A 20107-nucleotide genomic window follows, 5' to 3' on the forward strand; every position below is an offset into this window, starting at 1 on the left:
GCCCAGGAAAGGTAATGGGAGAGGTATAGGAACTCGTCTGCTTTCATATGGGGATAAACTGCAAGTGACCCCTGAGAAACGCTTCATTGGGATCCCAAGATGAACACACGCCAGGCTTTCATGTCATCTTTAAGTACCTGCAACCATTAGACAAAAGAGGAGAGGGAGAAAAGCTGGAGTAGGGTCCAGAGACCTCCAGCGATTGTGCAGACATGGGACTTTCTCATCTGGAGATGAGATTCACCGGCTTAAAAGTCCCCTTATTTCACTCATAATACCTGAGTCATAAGATGTACAGAAGTAAATGCTTAAACCAATCTTGTAGGATACACCCCCCCCCCCCCCCCCACACACACACACACACACACACACACACACTCACATATACAGTATTGAAGAGACACTGCTAAATCTGTCCAGAGTGACTGGCTGCACGGATGTAAAAATATATATAAAATGTGTTACTTATATCATTTAATGTTGGCAGAGCATTTTCCTCAGAGGTTTGGCCAGCATAATGAGCTATAGGATGTGTCTGATTGGTTAGGTGCCTCATGAGTAGTGTACCAACGCTACTCTCTGATTGATCACATTACAATTAATTAAATATTGGCAAATAGATGCAGTCCAAGGCTCGGCCCATTAAAGTTTACACACTGGACACATTCATAATTTCCTGTGTGTCTTTTATCAACATGACTCATCACCCCTCCTCCGACATGTCAAACAGCAGATGATAAATGCCAAAACCACTTGTTTTCTTTCATTTTATTTCCCTTGCTCAGATTTATTTTTTCTGTCCCTTTGTGCGCTCTCCACCCTGGCTTTTCATTTGAATTACATATGACAGCTTCAATGAAAGGCTGCGCTGGTGAAGCCATTTTCAGTATTCTTCTGTCCGCTTGTAACTGTCAGGATCTCAAAAGGGATCAGGCATGGGGAACATGACAGGAATGAACTCGCAGCGTAGAAATGAACAGAGAAAGGAAGGCATAAATAAAACACAGCCGTTCAATGTGAGAGGCATTGTGCCACTCTGATAAACTCCAATAATACCTGGCAGGGCGATATCCCACTCCTGACACACGTATACTGGCAGAAGACAGCACACAGCCTCACATCCCTGCTGTAAATATTGCAAAGCGTACTACCTCTATTCTTAGCCGAGAGTTAGTGTACTCCTGCGATCCCAAGAGTGTTTTGAAAGGACAGTGGGAGAAACCAACTAAACAGAAAGAAACGGGGGAACACATGTTGTCTGCTTGGGTAGAGCTGCACAGTAATATGTTGCACATTGCATTCAGTATACAATAAAACCCTAAGGGAGAGATTACAGCAAATCAACACCGACAAACAGCAATGTGCTATCTCAAAACATGAGGTACTAAGAGCACTGGGGAAGCTGAAGGTTGTTCAACCCCAGACTGTGATTAAATACACCAGATAAAAACACAGACAGTTGATAATTACTAAGCAAGAAGGGGCCGTTCCTATAAATTATTCTGGTTTCTGCGGGCCGAATTGGAGGATAGTCTCTGGAGCTTTTTAGAGGCCAAACCTTGAGACAAGGCACCTTTTGAGGGATTACATTCACTCTCATGTGTTAATGCATCTCACTTTGGCACACTCTCAGACAGCCCTCAATAACAAACTTTATACACAAACAATTAGTTCCGACCAAGAAATTGGTCGCATTCCATGAGTGCTGGTATAGAGAACAACAGCACTGGGACTTTTAACTATTATGTATCACTCCGCCACACAGGTGTTGTATTAAATTACCATTAATTAGGCTAGTCTACATTAACGTTAGGAGCAGATCGTAGCAAACTTTGCACCGCAAAGACGGATATATTTCCACCAATAACATTCAAGTTAAATTATGAACGGTAGATACAGCAGCCAAAGTCAAATAAACAGACATAAATACAAAATAAAACTCTATCAAAAGATTTTGATAGTCAAACTTCTGCACAGTGCTTAAGCTCTGTGCTCACTTATAGTGGGTAAAGCCCACACTGATTCTAAATCAATCTGTTATGAAACCCATTTCATAGAGAGAGATTGTGTCATTGTGGTGCTTATACAGTCACCGAACACTTTATTAGGAACACTGTACTAATACTGGGTAGGGGCATTGATCCAACAGATGAAAACAGCCTCAATTCTTTGTGGCGTTGATTCCACAATCGAAGGAAATATTCCTTTGAGATTCTGGTCCATGATGACATGATTCATTACATGAAGATCATCACTGAAGATGTGTCCAGAGGCATCAGTAGATGTATGTACACAGCGAATCTGCCTTCTTCCACCTAAGGGACATTGCCAGACTCCGACCGTCACTCTCGGAGTCTGTTGCTGAAACCCTGGTTCATGCATTTGTCACCTCCCGTCTGGACTATTGCAATGGTGTCCTGTTCGGGGTACCCAACAAAACCCTGGACAGGCTCCAGTATGTCCAAAACTCTGCTGTCAGTGTTCTCACTCACACAAAGCCCTGGCAGCACATCACCCCCCACCCTCATCCACCTCCACTGGCTTCCGGTCAAGTCCCGCATCTCTACAAGTCCCTCCATGGCTGTGCCCCCCAATACTTATCCGACCCCCTCCGCCCACATGCCCCCCCAACCCCGAAACCTGTCTGTGGCAGCTAACCTCAAATAGGCTGTGGCATTCAAGCGACACTGTACTAATACACAGCATATCTTTTAGCCACCGTGTTCATTTTATTTGAATGGGAAAACATTTTTAACGGTCCACATTTTTTAAAACCGTCTTTTACCCTAGAGAACGATTATTCAAATAATCGATTATTCTGTCCCATCCCTAGTGTTGTAAGTGTTCCTAATAAAGCGTTCGGTGAGTGTAGCTCCTTAATATTATATAAGCACATCAACATATTCACATCCACTGCATAGGACATCATAAAGCAACCAGAGTTTCAATCTTGCATATATTATCATAAGGATCTCCACACTGAATGCTATATGATTAGAATCATTCCACCAATCAACATGCATTGCATTTTTAAAAATCATCTATATGAGGGTAGCACTTATTATAACAGATTGCCTGACATCTTAAAATCACCAGGCAGTCAAACATGAATGTGTTGAGGTGAAAGGCATTCTTGATATCTGGGGGGGGGGGGGACTACAGAGCTGACACAGCGATGGTGCAGTGGTGAGGAAAGGATGGTTGAGGAGGAGAGAGGAGGGTTTAAATATGAATGGAGAAATCACAGCTTATACCACACACATCTTTAGAGACACACATACCACACACACCACACACACCAGACACACATCTTTAGAGACTCATCTTCTCTGGGCTGACTCATCCTCTCATGGTCTGCCCTGAGTCCCTCTGCTGATCAACCTCTTCACATGCTACTCTCATCTCGGGATGAATGGGAGGTTAAGAGAGAGAGAGAGAGAAAGAGAGAAACAAAGAAAGAAAGAAAGAAAGAAAGAAAGAAAGAAAGAAAGTAAGTGAGAGAGAGCTAGGGGAGGGGGTGAGGTACAAAGGAACAAGAGAGGGAAGGGAGATGAGGATGGGGTGGGGGAGGCGTACGTTCCTCAGATAATAATCCCAACCTAACCTGTCCTCATCGGTACACACACACACACACACACACACACACACACACACACACACACACACACACACACACACACACACACACACACACACAACGAAGGATTTCTCTAAGGTCCATGGTCCAGATCGACTATCTCACTCAGAATTGCACCTCCATTTTATGCTCCAGTAAGTAACAATAATTTAAGCTACCAGATATGCAAATAGCCTTAATTGGACTGTCACAAGCATCCAAGCTCCATCAGCCTCACATAGTGACGGAGAGAGGCGAGGAGCAGATTGGATTTTGGTTGCCAATCTTGTACATTTAATTTCACTAATTCTTACAACATCCCGTTACAAGATACAACTAAATCTAACACTGTTGCCTCTCTCCTCAACTCATCTACTACATCTCTCTCATACCCCCCCACCCCCTCCCACACACACACACACACACACTCACACACACACACACACACAACACTCCCTCTCTCTATCTTTGTTTGTTCCTCTACCACCTCTATCCTTTGCAGACCTCGCTCCTTTTGTCTCAGTCATTTTCTGGCAACCTTTACAGTTAATTCAAGTCAGGTATCCCTTCCCAGGCCCAGGTTCACCCATTCCAAGCTATGGATGTGAGAAGTCGGTCCTGGGCCACCTAAAAGTCTGTCCTGGGCCACAAGCAACATCTATGCAAGGATGCTGTTCATTGATTTCAGCTCAGCATTCAATACCATCATCCCCTCCAAGCTGGTCACCAAACTCAGACACCTTGGTTTCAGCATCGCCCTCTGCAACTCGACCCCTAGACTTCCTAACCAACAGACCCCAGCTTGTCAAGTCAGACAACCACTCCTCCTTCACCCTGACCCTGAACACCGGCATGCCTCAGGACTGTGTGCTGAGCCCCCATCCTCTACTCTCTCTTCAACTACAACTGCGTGCCAATGCCTGGCTCTTTACTGTAACACCATCATCAAGTTCAGAGATGACTCCACAGTGGTAGGCCTGATAAGCAACAACAACAATGAGAACTACAGGAAGGAGGTCCAGCTACTGGCGGTGTGGTGTGCATATAACACCAGTAAGACCAAGGAGATCATTGTGGACTTCAGGAAAACTGGGGCCTACGTTACACTCACCCCATTTTCATCAATGAGATTGGGGTGGAGTGTGCTCATAGCTTCAAGTTCCTGGGTGTCCACATTTTCCGAGGACCCTCTCTTGGAAACTCAACTCCTCTTCCTTGGTCAAAAGTAGTGCCAGTAGTGCCAGTAGCGTCAGTAGCGCCTATACTTCCTGAGGAGATGAATAAAGCCCAGCTGTCTCCCAGTATTCTGACCGACTTGTACCGCTGCGCCATTGAGAGCATCCTAACCAACTGCATCACAGTGTGTCCAGCACCAAACTCCCTACCATCGAGTTCCTCCAGGCAGCCCGGTGTCGGCGGAGGGCAGCAAGCATTACCTCCGACCCCAGCCACGGTGTGACAGCCTCAGGAAATGCAGAATTCTCAGGTCCCATACTAGCAGGCTACAGAACACACCGTCACTCTGATAAACAATCCCCCCCTCCACACACTCCGCTGAACAACCCCCCCCCCCCCCCTCCACGGGGTACATTGTCAATTACTCTCAGTATCCCCCCCCCCCTCCAGCCAGTGTGAACAGTCCAATTTAGCCGTTGCACTACTGCTGTTTACAATACTACCTTTGCACATACTATCTTTTTTCACATTGCTCTCTCTTTGTTATAGCCTCGTTTATATATCTGTACATGATATACTGTACATAAGCCACCTTAACTGTACATAGCTCATAACTGTATATACTGTACCTCTAAACTACCATACTTGCCATACTGTACCTATCACTACTATCACTGTCATGTTTTTATATTGTCTTTTTATATCACTATTTGCACTTCTGGTTAGATGCTAAACTGCATTTCGTTGTCTGGTACTTGTACTCTGAAAATACAATAAAGTTGGATCTAATCTAATCTAATGCTCTTGTTTTAAGGGATTGTGAGGTCCTGTGTTTACCATAGAGGTCAGTGACATTCTAATCCATGTGCTGGGATTTGAATCAGAATCAGAATCAGAATCAGAATCAGAATCAGAAGACTTGCCATCATTGTCATCATGCAGTCAGTATGGATGAATATTCATTAGGGGCATTTTACTGACCACTTATAGGCAACTATGGGCGTTGAAAGGGTGGGACAAGATGCTAGCTCACGTGTGCAAAATGTAGACTTGATTGTGATGTATAAAGGGAAACCGGCGTGGTATGTATGCACCGTCATAAATCAGAATATTTGTGTGTAAGCACTTTCTTTGTTTCGTCTGTACGCAACCTTTTCACATGAATCCTCCACACATTTTTATTAATGAGGCCCCAGGACCTCATCATAACAGTTGTATACAGGCTAGGAGACTGTGGGCCCTATTATGCACTTCATAAGTCTTAAGCAATAAGACGAGGCGGTAGATCTAAACGTAAGACGTGGAGGCGTGGTCAAAACCACTTTGCTATTATGCGTGCGGTAGTGGGCGCCTAAAACCCGGCGCTAAGCAAAGAAATTAGTCATGGGTGTGTTTTGGGCGTCTTCTCAATCAACCCAATCAGCGTGCCAGGTGCCATTCCCTTTAAGTCTTAATTAAGACGCACCGCCAGGTTAAGACCTACCGCCACCCTTATTATGCGCTTCATACGCGCTACTGCTATTATGCTGGTGTCGATAGGTGTCGATATTACGATAAGACGTAATACTCCCGTGCATATATTACTCATTGTGGGAGTGTTCATATGTTAATGAAGTGCACTAGGCGCCCCTGCTATTATGCGATCTGACTTTGCTCCTAGCGCTAAGAAGTGGTTTGAAAAGTTCTTAAGTTTAGACTTTTAAACATGCACGTTTTGAAACACGAGTGCGCCTCCGCGGTTTGCGCATGCATGTGGGCACACATGAACACGCACGTGGCTCCACGGCAAGACGTCAATTACGGTCACAGTATAAATGCTTTATTTCAGAAGGGAGAGGCAGAGAAGCGCGCTGACCTCCTTCTTAGGACTTCCATAATAGCATAGCGCTAATGACTCAACGCAGCCGGTTCTTAAGACGGCAAGTTAAGAAGTGCATAATAGGGCCCTGTATGTGTGTATGCGAGTAAGAATATGCACGAGTGATGTTGATGATGAACAAGTCAATGAAACTCAACTCCCATCCTCTGTATCTTGAACCTCGTTCATTAAACAGGAAGCAAACTTCATCAATCTCTTCCATCATTTCAGACTACCTACAGTACGTTTAATCTGTCTATAACCCTTAACATAAAAGCTATACATCAACATCAAAGCTAGATAACTCCATTTTACCATACCTCACCATTAACATCGGTGTTTACCGTTCACAACACATCACTCAAACATGTGGTAAGCTAATTCACTTTTGCCTAAAGATATATCACATTTATATTACATTGAATTACAGGTCCTGTAAACATCCTGTTTACCTTTGCTTCCCTGTCAACGGTAATGCCATTAAAGTACTGTATTATGTGTCAATGTCAAAACACATTTGCATACACACAGGCACATAGACTCACAAACACACACACACACACACACACACACACACACACACACACACACACACACAAACTCATCTGGTTAATTGCTGCCAACATTCTGAATGTGTCATGGATCAAGGCTGAACCCAAATGCAGACACGGGACAGGCAGTTAAGGGTTAAGCAAATCGTTTGTTTTTTTTAAAGTTATTTTTTATGAGTGGGGCAGTCCCACTCGTATTTTTCATCTTTATTGACAGTTACAGTGAAGATTTAGACAGGAAGGATGGGTGAGAGAGAGAGGAGGGACGACATGCAGGATATGTCCCCGGCCGGAATCCAACCGGGGACCCTGCGGTTACATGGTCAGCGCTTAATCCACTACACCACCTAAGCGCCCCAAGCAAATAGTTTTAATAGGTGGGCAGGCAGGCGGTTAGGGGACAGGCAGAGGTCAAGCAGGCAGGCGGGCAGTCAGATTAGCTATCTTCTGGAGGACACTGGAGAACAAGGGTTAGGCAACAAGTTTGACGGGCAGACAAGCAAGGTTACAGAGCTGGAAGAGTGGCACATAGACAAACCATGAATGGCAACATTCTGATTCCGATGGATCAGGGAGTCAGAAGGATACTTAGAAGAGTAGCCAAAGAGCCAAAAAGGGAAGCAGGCATGGAACTTGCGCACCGCAAATTCCACTTGCGTGCGCACCGTTTTATAAATCTGAATGTTGGTGTGCGTAAACGTTCTTGCTTCTCTACGTACGCAGGCTGTTTACACCAGTTTACACGCCAAGCTTTATAAATGAGGCCCCTAGTCTGGGGCTGGTAGCTGGACTGGGGCTTGGGATGGAAACCGGGCCTTGGGCAGAGTGCAAACAATGGGTCTGGCAAAAAGGGCTGCAGGACATAATTTGACCCAAAGTCCAATCAATCTGCGAGTTGTGGTCCTCTAGCCAGGGATGTCCCAGAATGACGGGCACATACTGATAACAAGGAAACTCACTTCCTTCTGGTGGTTGCAGGCGAGGAGGCTTCCATCCATAGTACTGGCCTCTAATGGCTGATCGATGGGAATAGTGGACTTGTCTGCTCCTGAATCAATTAGGGCGAGACTCGCTATGATGGCCCCCTCTCCTGACGAACCTGCTCATCTTAACGGATGGAGAGGACAGGAGGCAAGGAAATGGGCGGACTGGCCACAATACAGAGAGCTGTTGCTATCGATGCAACATCTGCGTTCCACTTGACCTCTTAAACTGCATGGGGCCAATTACAGGCCCGATCTCTGCTTTCATTTAATACGTTTAGATATCTGATCAGTTAATCATAACACAGTAAACCGCATTGGCGAATGCTGTATATCACAGGAAAGTAGGATATCGGCTTTGAAATATAAATATATACATATATATATAATATGGTGCCATAACATCTGTTTTCAGTGACGGCACAAATTACGTCACCTTCAAGTCACTTGAAAAAAATAGAGGTTCCAGACGCTCTGAATACTCAAAAAATATTACAGACCTCTGACGACACAGTTGGCTGTTGGCTGCCTATTCCATTCATCCATACACTACACACAATACTGATTACACAGACTTCACCTTACATTCTTATATTGTTTATTCTTTAAGTTAATAAATATTACTTTAATCCTTGATCATGTTTGGACTTCTCTTTTTGTTGTGACCACCAGGCGTGGTCGTAACAGAACATACACAGGTTTGGTACTGGTTGAAATACTGGTTGAAATAGGACAGTCTATTGGTTATAAGTAGCAGATCAATGTTGTTTTCTGTGAAAGTCAAGTGAATCTACAGCCCAAAGTGTTGATGTTGATTTTGCCTAAACAACAATCATGTCATAACAGTCAACGTACTGTTCTCTGTTTTTGATCAGACGTCATATGTATGCTACGTAATTCTTTATCAGAGAGCCTCAGATGCAGTGTTCCCTGTCATCTATTATGAAAGAGTGAAGTTACACTTGAATATCTAACAGACTAGCTGTGCCTCAGCTAAATTTAGGTGGCTTTTTGGTTGCAAGTGAATACAATTTTGCATGCAGCTGATGGTCATCACCCGTTGTTCTAACCCCCCCATTCCCTTCCCATTAACTAACTAGAACTAAGCACTCAGCTAATCAGCAAGTCAGATCGTTTGGTTGCAATTGGCCCATAAGATCTAAGTAGAGAGGAATAACAAACAATGTTCCGGGCAAGAGAGGAACAACAAACAATACATAATACAAACATTATTTGTTATTCCTCTCTACTTCGATCTTGGAATATTATACTACTATATTACACTAATCTCAAAAGCAATGACATTTCATCAAGTTTATCTTCACTGTAGAACATCATTCCTGGAGATAACAGCAATTTCTTTCCTCAGTACTATTCCCTTCTCCACCTTCCACCTTTTACTCTTTTATTTAGCCCAGCATGATTATAACTATGGAACTGGAAGGTCAAAGCACTCAGAGCTGACTGCATGGAGGAGTGAGACTTTCTGAGTCAGATAAATCTGAATCATAGTTAACAAAGCGAAATAACTTTCTTTAGCATGGTGACTACTTCCGTGGCCCTTGTGTGAGGAATCTGTTCATCCGGCGACATTCTCTAAAAGATGTTTTGAGGAAGATACGTGTGTGTGTGTGTGTGTGTGTGTGTGTGTGTGTGTGTGTGTGTGTGTGTGTGTGTGGCTCAAGGACATTGAGACAAATATGAAATGTATTAGAACTCACACAAATGACTTTTATGGTCAGTTAGTGACAGAAAGAGAGTGAGATAGAGTGGGTGTGTGTGTGTGTGTGTGTGTGTGTGTGTGTGTGTGTGTGTGTGTGTGTGTGTGTCTGTGTAAGTGATTGAGGTGTACATAGAAAAAGTGTCCAGTATGTTGTGGCATCCCACTCAAATTCCCCTGGTCATAGTGAGAGAGATACCACAAAAGGTGCGAGAACGAGGGCAATCAATAATTTTAAATAATTTTGCCATTTAGCAGACGCTTTTATCCAAAGCGACTTACAATTACGAATTACAGGGACATTCCCCCTGGAGTAACTGAGGGCTAAGTGCCTTACCCAAGGGCACACTAGTAGTGGTGTGGCTTCAGGCGGGATTTGAACTCACAACCTTCCGATCACAAGTCCAACTCACTATCCACTAGACCACCACTACCCCTCAGAGACCACTACTACGCACACCAAGCTAGAGAACTTTTTTTTTTTAAGGAAAAAAAGCTTATAAATTCTCTCCGCTATAAGAAGGAGGGCCGTACTGGGTTTTAAATTAGTGTTAACGATCGGGACATAATGGGGAGAAGAAGGACAAAAAGAAAAGAGAGAAAGAGTCCCGGACAGGACCCCATGAATCACCCCCTTGATTCTCTCCTCCAGGCCAGGGCCCGGGTGGACCCCGGGAGGAGCGACCCGACCAGAACAAGGCACAACGCTGCAGATCCCCAGTGACCCCCGAGACCACGCCACCGCGGGGGCGCCCTCAGCAGGAGCCAGAGGCCACCCAGAGGCGGCCTGGGAGTCCACGGGTCCCCGACTCAGACGCGGACGGCGACAGGGACACCGCAGGAGACGGGTATGACGCCGACACCGGCGACAACACAGAGGCGGAAGAGAGCTGGGGATGGGAAGCAGAGGGAACAGCTGAACAGCTGAAGCGGAGGGAAGCAGAGGGAGGCTTCTGCGGCAGCACCAGCCCCAACACACCTACAGAGGTAGACCCAGAGACAGAGGTAGACCCAGAGACAGAGGTAGACCCAGAGACAGAGGTAGACCCAGAGACAGAGTTAGACCCAGAGACAGAGGTAGACCCAGAGACAGAGGTAGACCTCGAGACAGACGTAGACCTCGAGACAGAGGTAGACCCAGAGACAGAGACAAAGGTAGGCCCAGCGCCAGAGGAAGACCCGGCCCCAGATACAGAGCCAGCCCTAGCCCTAGTGCCTGCCCTGGAGCCAGAGGCAGAGCCAGTCCCGAGACCCGAGCCCCCTGAAGCAACCGAGACCAGGGCCCTACTCCAGCTGCAGGAGCAGGTGCCCTGCCTCTGTGCCCAGACCTCCAGGATGGATGGCCTCTCAGCTGGAGGTTGCCACAAAAGAGGGTGAGAGGATGCGAACCCACATAGAGGCTCCAGGAGGGGGACCGCCTCCCTCCGTTCGAGGAAGCAGCTGACCGGGAGGGACCAGCAGAGGGCCAGGCCACCGGCGCCACTAAGACGAGAGGGTGGCAACGCACCAGCCTCCCAAACCAGCCATCCCCGGCTTCCCCCAACACTCAAGGACAGGATGACCCCCGACCTGCCGCAGCGGAGGAGGAAGCCGAGGTCGACAGCTGCAGAGGCCCAGGAGGAGGTACACCCGCCGGCAGAGGGGGAGTGCCAGACAGCAGAGGTCATCCTGCCAGGAGAAACTCCAGCACTTACCGGGCCTCCTGGCAGAGCCCAAACCCAAGGGGCACCCTTAGAGGAGCATTGAGCACCTCCTCCCTGCAGGGGGGCCTTACAGTGAGCCCGCAGCAGGGGGGATGCCCGGAGCGAGGCAGTGCGAGCAAGCACACCAATGCCTCGGCGGCTGGTCGAGCGGCGTGAGAGCCGCTTTGGATACCATCCCGGAGGAACCGAGACCCCTCTAGAAGCGGAGCCTACCCAGCGCTACTACTCATGGGAGCCCGATAACCTGCCAGAGAGTGTGGTGCCCCTGGCGGACACCTACGGAGAGAGCGCCGAGGGGTGAGAAGTGAGAACCGCCTATGGCACTAAGCTTCAAGTTAATAGATTTTTGTTCTCTCCTCCAGAGGCGAGACCTTGCCTAGGGGACTTCGGAGGAGACCCGAGCTGGAGAGATAGAGAGATGGATAACCCCGAACTAACCGGCGAGAGGTTCAGAGTACCCCCGGGACTACGGAGAGCAAGGCACTGAACGTCGCCTAATCCCCCCGGGGCCAGCCAGCCCCCCGACGCTAGCCGGCGTGTCCCTCCGGTGGAGGGATCTTCAGTTAATCCCTTTTTTTGTGTTGAACATTACGGCAGAGCGGTCCTTTTGAGTGGGCGGTCCTCCAAGTTAGGAATAAATATGCTGAAAAGGCTAAAGATATCCGCCGTCTCCTCATCTCGCTAGCTCGTGTGTGTGCAAATTCCCCTCCCCACACAATGACGACTTCATCTGTATCCCTAATGACAATGACCCTAGTTCAAAGCCAGTAAAACTCTCCCCTTTTCTCTTGCCACAACATTGATTGCTGGGAAATAGGAGATTGCATTGAACTGGCTTACTGTGTTTCCGGGCCTGAACACTGCGGGTTATCAGTGAAGACTGATAGGTTGGCATCAACATGTCTGGTTTCTCTCCCATACACACATCATGGCACTGGGAACAAAGTCCAGAGGAAATTACTTCAGATGACAGGGTGGACAAGTATAGAAAAAGAGGGGGACAGAATGCTGACTGGAGGAAAAGAGGGATGAAATGTGGAAGTTGCTGGATATCAAAGAGGAAGGCAAGTGGGTTAAGGGACTGAGGGAGAGTGGACTGACTAATAATAATAATAATACATTTTATTTGTAATGCATTTAACATATGGAAATCTCAAAGTGCTACAGATTAAAAACAAGAAAGAAGAATAAAAAGGTCAATAAAAAAGACTAATAAAAGGCTCTTAAAAGGTTTTAAGGCCTTTTAAAAGCATCCACAGACCAACACCTGAAACTCATGTACTAACCACACCAATTCTGCACAAATACAAACACAATTTCATTCTTTTTTCAGTTCTAAACCACACTTTTTGCAAAACACTACACAAAATTCTTCATTGATAAAAATGTATTGTGTTCACATGTAAAGTATTACCATTCAGAATGCTAAACTCAAACCACCAATCACACCATTGACTCCTCATGAGGCAAACACTTATTGCTTTTCAATTGGCAATCATAGCTTTCACAATAAAAGGGCCAAAGGTGAACTCTACTGTGTTGGTGAACAATGGATGCCAACTTTGCAAAGAGGTAGAGTGAGAGGAGTGAGAGTTGGAGTTGGAGGGGGAGGAGGAGGAGGAGGAGGAGGAGGAGGAGGAGGAGGGGGAGGAGGAGGAGGAGGAGGGGGAGGAGGAGGAGGGGGAGGGGGAGGAGGAGGAGGAAGAGGACCACTAAGACTACGACCTAGGAGAGATTCAGCCTCTGATTTTTTTTGCCTCTGATGAGATTCAGGCCACTTTGGTTGACCACTTTGATAAAGCGGGTTTCAACCTCGTAATAAGGTGGCAACGGGGAAGTAACGTCATTGGCCAGCGTGCCATTGTTGAGGTTCCTGGCCAGCGAGGGGAGCACAACCATGAGCACAACCGTGTGCAGCTATACATCACCAATACATCCTCCATCACCATTCAACCCTTGGCCCCTACAATAGTGCCCATCTCAGCACTTTCCTGGACACACTACACAATATCCTCACCCCAGCTGAGCAGTCGGATGGTCCAGACCAACCCAGGTATGTTGTCTTTACTGGTCCGCAACTGGTTCCACCTTGGTGGACCACCCAGGTTTTTCTGTTTTTCATCTGCCATCATATTCTCAATTTCTCAATAGGAATTACTCCTATTCAGGAGTTTTTGGAAGGTTGGAAGGTATATGAATGCAGGCCTCATGAACGCATACTACTCCTACAAGCAGGAAGGAAGCATGTGGTGATGTAGTTGCTGAAGCTTATCAAGGCTGGATTCGTCATGCCAGGCGATACTTTCCCCACTGCTTGGCCAGGGAGAACATTGCCTGTGATGTTGATGAGGTCCTGTGGCCAGACAGAAACGAAAGGCAGGATGCAGCCTACCGGTAATTGTCTTTTTCTTTACAGCTGTTTTATTTTCTGTTTTTCTATTGTTTGCTCTGTATGAAGAACACTTTACAAATCCAACTGTCGGTTCTGACATTCACTATTTTACAAAAGTATCTCAACAATCACAATTTAATACAAATTAGTAACACAATGTGGTAAGAAGCTATAGGCCTAATCAGCATTCTCAACCCTCTGCCGGTTCACAAACCCTTCAGGAGACAAACAGGGATGAAAAAATCCCATTACAAAGATGATTTGCCTCATCTGTGTGGTTCAGTGAAGAAGCACATAATAAAATGTCAGTACTTCATTAATAAATTAGTTTGGAAACTAATATCAGAAAAATATCGGAAAGACGACTCCACTGTCTCTAAGAATAGGCCAGAAACAAGACACTCATTGTGGTGAAACTCTTTGCCTCAATGGAGAGTGTTTCATAGAAGTTGACCAGTATATGAAAGAACATTCTTCAGTTAAGTTTTGTATCTGCCTGATGGGAAACCTGGGATTGCTTCAATCTAGTGTTGGCTGTGTTTGTTTCTGTAGAGAGTTATGGAATACAGCATCCACTAAAGCTGCATGAATTCTGAATTAAAGTAGCGGAATGAGAGATGAAGAGGGCATGGGAGCTAAAAGGAAAGTATAAGAGATTAGGCAGTTGAGGGGCTGCCTTTGGGTTGAAGTCTAGCCCTCCACAAAATGGCAGAAAACATGAGAGGAGGTGTTTTATTAGGAAGCAAAGAAAGAGAGAAAAAGTGAAAAGACAAGAACCGACTCGCTATTTCTCTCTCAGAAATTAATTAAAATCAGTTCCTATTTAATTGCTTTTTTTCCAAGTAACAGCTTTGAACTCCTGGCTCTGAAAAAATATAGACACAACGGTACCTGTTAGAAAACTCTGTTGGCTTATTAAAAGCAACCCTTCAGCCTCGCCAATCTTTTTCTCAACTCATTAAATTAGTTTTCAAAGATACAAAAAGGACTTAAGGCAACTCTAAACCAGTATGTTCTTTTCTCATAATCTTAATACTTAATCTTTAATTATGCTAAACCTAGATTAACATGCCATGTAGGCACAATTTAATATTGTGTGACAGAAGACAAGTTAATTTTGGGGAATCAATGAATCGTTACATCTGCAGGACTGTTGATTGCTTATATGAACATTTAATCTCAGGTATTACACACTCCTATAGTGTCCACATTGTTAAGAGGAGCTTAAGAGTCTTCAACTCTGTTCAGCCTCACCCGTTTAGCTCCCCCATAAACAGAACACAGCAAAACCAATGTGAATGAATGAATGAATGAATGGTCTTTATTGTCATTGATATAGTACAGGTACCAAACAACGACATTTGGGAGGGGGGGCTCCCCTGGTGCTAGGAAAGAAAAAGAAAAAAAGAGAAAAAAAAGAAGGGAAAGGAGCTGGTTTACATAAATAAAGGCTATGTACACTATCCACTATACTATACTGTACAAATAAAACACTGTGCTGTACTCTATGCTATGCTATACCTATTCTAACATTTCCTATTCTCTGCAACCTTATGTACCCTAGGGTTGTCATATTGCACAAATGGTGGTGAATGGTTCTGTTTTAACCATTCTTGTAGGTATGCCAACTGAATTAACTCTCCATTCTGAATTCACGACATTACACATATTTTTTGCCTAATCACACATTTACACTCCATCATGCTAGAGAGACAATTAATGCTTATCCTATTAATCAAGGCATTGGCATGTTGTTTACCGATATTCACCCGCAGAGTGCTGTATGATGAGGAGCTGCTAACCGCTACAGCTAATGAGAGGCTGTTTATCATTAGCTGTTTGGAACGTTAGCTTTGTTTTCCAATCAGACAGACAGCAGAGGCTAATTAATAACAACGCATTAGCCAGGCTGAGTGTTTACTCATATTCATATTCCCTGCTTTACTATGATGCTGATTGACTAATCTTCCTAAAATCTCACCAAAATCTCAAATCTAATATAAGATACATCTGCACCACCTTACAAGATGTGACAGTGCATGTGTGTGTGCGTGTGTGTGTGTGTGTGTGTGTGTGTGTGTGTGTGTGTGTGTGTGTGTGTGTGTGTGTGTATTGATTCAGCATATCAAAAGAGGAACAGAGAGAAGTTACAGTGGCCAGTTAGTGGAGCCCCTAAAGTCTCCAGAGGATAATAAGAGTAACATTGAATGATGTGTGTGAGAGATATTGTGTGTATGTGTGTGTGAATACATTCAGTGTGTATGTGTGTGTGTGAATACATTCAGTGTGTGTGTGTGTGTGTGTGTGTGTGTGTGTGTGTGTGTGTGTGTGTGTGCGCGTGCGTGTGTGTGTGTGTGTGTGTGTGTGTGTGTGTGTGTGTGTGTGTGTGTGTGTGTGGTTGTGTGGGTGGTTGTGTGGGTGGGTGGGTGGGTGGTTGTGTGGGTGGGTGTGTGTGTGTGTGTGTGTGTGTGTGTGTGTGTGCAGTTGGGTGGGTGGTTGTGTGGGGTGAGTGGGTGGTTGCATCTTCCGACCACACAGAATGCATTGCAAGAGTGATATAACTAGCAAAGCGAGTCCTCCAAATCCTTGCTGGAGACTGTTCAACTCTTATTCAAGATTCAAGATTCAAGATAGCTTTATTGTCTGTCACACAGTGACAGAAATTCTCCTTTGACAGGCAGAAGTGCAGCTCAAGAATACAGTTTCCACAGTTTATACTAGGTTTCTGTTTGAAAAGTGGACATTCTGTGATGTTGCCAGCTTGAGACCTTGGAGTAGTATTGCCCAGTCCAACCAATAACTAGGTCTTGGTAGGATAATGCTTCATGAATGCTTCATGAATGTTTTTACATGGTATCGAATACATGTGTGCGTGTATGTGTATGCGTCTGAATTAAGACAGAGCATGTGTGTGCGTCCTTGTTTGTTTGTTTGTCTCGGGGCATGTAGGTGTAGGTCTTTGACTGCTGTCAATTCTGACTGAGCTAGAGAGGTGATTAAACTCTCGTCATTGTAATTAATTAGGTGTAAATGGTACCTGTGCTGACGCCCTCTCACTTAGTTCAAAGGGGTTGTGGCTAGAGAAAAATCACTTCCGCTAATTACTGTCGAACTGGCAGCCCCCAACTGTGTTGTCAGCCTGAGTTACCCCTGACAACAGCTCAAACAAGAGGGAGAAAGAGAGGGGGAGGAGAGTCAGGGAAAGGTGAGGAAATAAGAGAAGAAGAAACTGGAAGGGAGGAGGAGGGAGAAGAGTGACACTGTCTTATGTGCAAATCATTCATTTTGGTTTTTTGGTTAGCACTTATCCACCACATCTACAACCCCCATGACTGACTTCACAGTCCTGCAGATACCACACTCAGGATGATGAGTGTGTGTGTGTGCGTGTGTGCGTGTGTGCGTGCGTGCCTGTGTGCATGCCTGTGTGTGTGTGTGTGCGTGCCTGTGTGTGTGTGTGCGCGTGTGTGTATGTGTGTCCGTGCGTGCGTGCGTGTGTATGTGTGTCCGTGCGTGCGTGCGTGTGTGTGTATGTGTGTCCGTGCGTGCGTGCGTGCGTGTGCATGTGTGTGCACGACTGTCAGTCTCTTGCAACAAAGCCTGAGGACACACACCGGTCAGCCAGCTCCCTCCTCCTCGCCGTCTCATCATCTCTCTCGCTCTCCCTGTAGGGTGGCCATTAGAGGAAACCCCCTCAGGCCACTACAAAGAAAGAGAAAATGCACACACAGCCAGCCAGCCAGCCAGCCAGCCTAGCCAGCCAGAGAGTCGTCGGGCTACATCACAGAGCTGCTGGAGTCCAGCGCCTGAGGGCCTCAGAGAGTGGGCTCCATCCCCACACCACACTGGGGCCTTAGCCACATCAGGAGGCCTGGCAGGCAGGAGGCACTGGAGCTGAAGCTGAAGCTAGCCAGTTAGCCTGCAGCTACTGTTGTAACACCACCACAGGGACTGGCAATCCAAAGAAAAACTGGCAACCCAATAGGGGGACAGGGGGTGGTCACATGGTACTGTAGTAAGCAAGTCTAGATAGTCAGGCTTGTCTTTGTGATACCCTCTATCACCATGGGAGCCATTTGGGATATTATCCCCCATCATATTGAATTTAACAGATTTCATCTGTACTATGATATTTTTAGACACTGGAACATGGTGCTTGCTTCCCTCTTCTCAGTATCACAGCACAGAGAGGCGGATTGTATTGTATCGTACCTGCGTAGGGGATGGGGGCGTCCTTATCTAGGGCCACCAGGGGTGGGTCCAGCAGGACGATGTCGGTGTTCTCTGTGATCACCCCGTGATACGAAGTCTCGATCCATGGCTTGTGTTTGTTCACTAGAAAAGAAGAGGGAGACAAATGTTGGTCAGGCATTTATGTAGGTTCATCATCTATTCAATACGTTTACACCCCCCCCACTGTCACCTCAAATACACACACTTGAAGGGTTAGGCTATAAGTCTTTCAGTCCACATCTTCTTCAGCTTACCACCCCCCCCAGAAGAAAAATAGCTGTGAGCTTTGTGGAATGTCTTGAGGTGTCAACGCTGTGATGTCATCAGTTTAGTTGTAATACGATCAATGTGGTTGGGTCTCTTTATCAACGGCTCTTCATTTAAATACTGTGTTTTTTAGGGTGATATAAAAAGAAGAGGTCAGGGAAAAGCTGAGTAACATTGTTTTGGATGTCCTGTGGTCATCTCTCTATCTCTACTCTCTCTTTATTAGAATGGAACATTTTCTATGAAGTATTTCCCTTGTAATATCAGTATACAGTATTATTAAAGCCTCATTTTGATTCATTCTGTTTGACCTTTCTTGCACTAAATCAGCAGAATCAAATTCTTTGCACAGTGATAATTACATTGGCGTCAGATTATCAATATTAGATAATGGTATTAACAAAATACAGTCAAAGGCCAAACCTTTGTGTGGAAACTGATATTATTATATAAATGCTCTACACACTTCAAACCACAGCCACAGCCAACTCCTTTTATCTGAGAAACATGCTCATTTAGCTAATCTCTCCATTACTTCCTCTCTCTCTCTCTCTCTCTCTCTCTCTCTCTCTCTCTCTCTCTCTCTCTCTCTCTCTCTCTCTCTCTCTCTCTCTCTCTCTCTCTCTCGTTCCCATTTCTTCTCTCAAGCATTCCCCGCAGGTTTTCAAAGCGCTCCGCCAAGCTTGATCAATGACTACCATTGAGCTGCCAGCAGAGTACTGTTTCCTGTGCTGAGCCAAAACAAAGTTCATGAACGGCGGGCCGATTAGCAGGGCATAATTGAGAAAACCCCCTTGGGTTTTGCGCCGGAGTTTGCTAGTGCACTCACCGTTCTACCGTCTCTCAATCAAAGGATAAGGCTTTAAAAAGGCCATTTCAACCAGCCAACTCCTTCAAATGACCCAGGAGGGGCACAACAATGCACAAATTACACCCTGTCTACTTCTATGTGACTATGAATTGTTAACAAGAACAAACTACGGGGGGTTTTATCTGGTATATAAAAATAGAGCATAGCTGATGTTCAAAGTCATTTGTAGGTTATCGTCATCGTTCCATTTAGTGAAGGGAAAAGAGAAATCCTTTTTGTTTAATACTTCTTTCAACTGTCAAACTTCTGTCAAAGACTGTTAACCCAACGACAGGTACCTGAACTAAACTTAACTCAATTGAAGATGTAAAGCACAAAGAGTGTGGACAACGCCGAACATAGTGTAGGTGTGTTGCCAAACAACAGGGTTTTGTGTTCCCATCTACTTTTTTGAAATAATAATAACACACTACACAGATCCACAATAACGCAAAAGGTACGGAGCCCCCCTGGGGTCACATGGTAGAAAAAAAATATTTGATGTGTGAATCCGTTCCCTCGGTTTAGTAATCCGTTCCCTCTATTTAGTAATACGTTCCCTCGGTTTAGTAATTCGTTAGGGTTAGGCCCTACGAGCCAGAACGATCGCAAGGATTAGGGTTAGGGTTAGAATCCTTGCGATCGTTCTGGCTCGTAGGGCCTAACCCTAACCCTAACCCTAACCCTAACGAATTACTAAACCGAGGGAACGAATTACTAAACCGAGGGGACAGATTTACTAAATCGAGGGAACGGAT

General features: G+C 45.5%; 1 pseudogene across 1 annotated transcript in view; it reads right to left on the reverse strand.

Annotated features, from left to right (window-relative positions):
• Positions 1–18371, reverse strand: part of LOC308172845 (calsyntenin-2-like) — a 205208-nt pseudogene extending 186837 nt beyond the window's left edge. The window contains exon 1 of the transcript in view: positions 18212–18371. The product of the transcript in view is annotated as a calsyntenin-2-like (transcript). The remainder of the gene's footprint in view (positions 1–18211) is intronic.
• Between the last annotated feature and the right edge of the window lie 1736 nt (positions 18372–20107).

The sequence above is a fragment of the Nansenia antarctica genome (genome assembly GCF_963989245.1).
Source record: "Nansenia antarctica genome assembly, chromosome: 17".
Classification (NCBI taxonomy): domain Eukaryota; kingdom Metazoa; phylum Chordata; class Actinopteri; order Argentiniformes; family Microstomatidae; genus Nansenia; species Nansenia antarctica.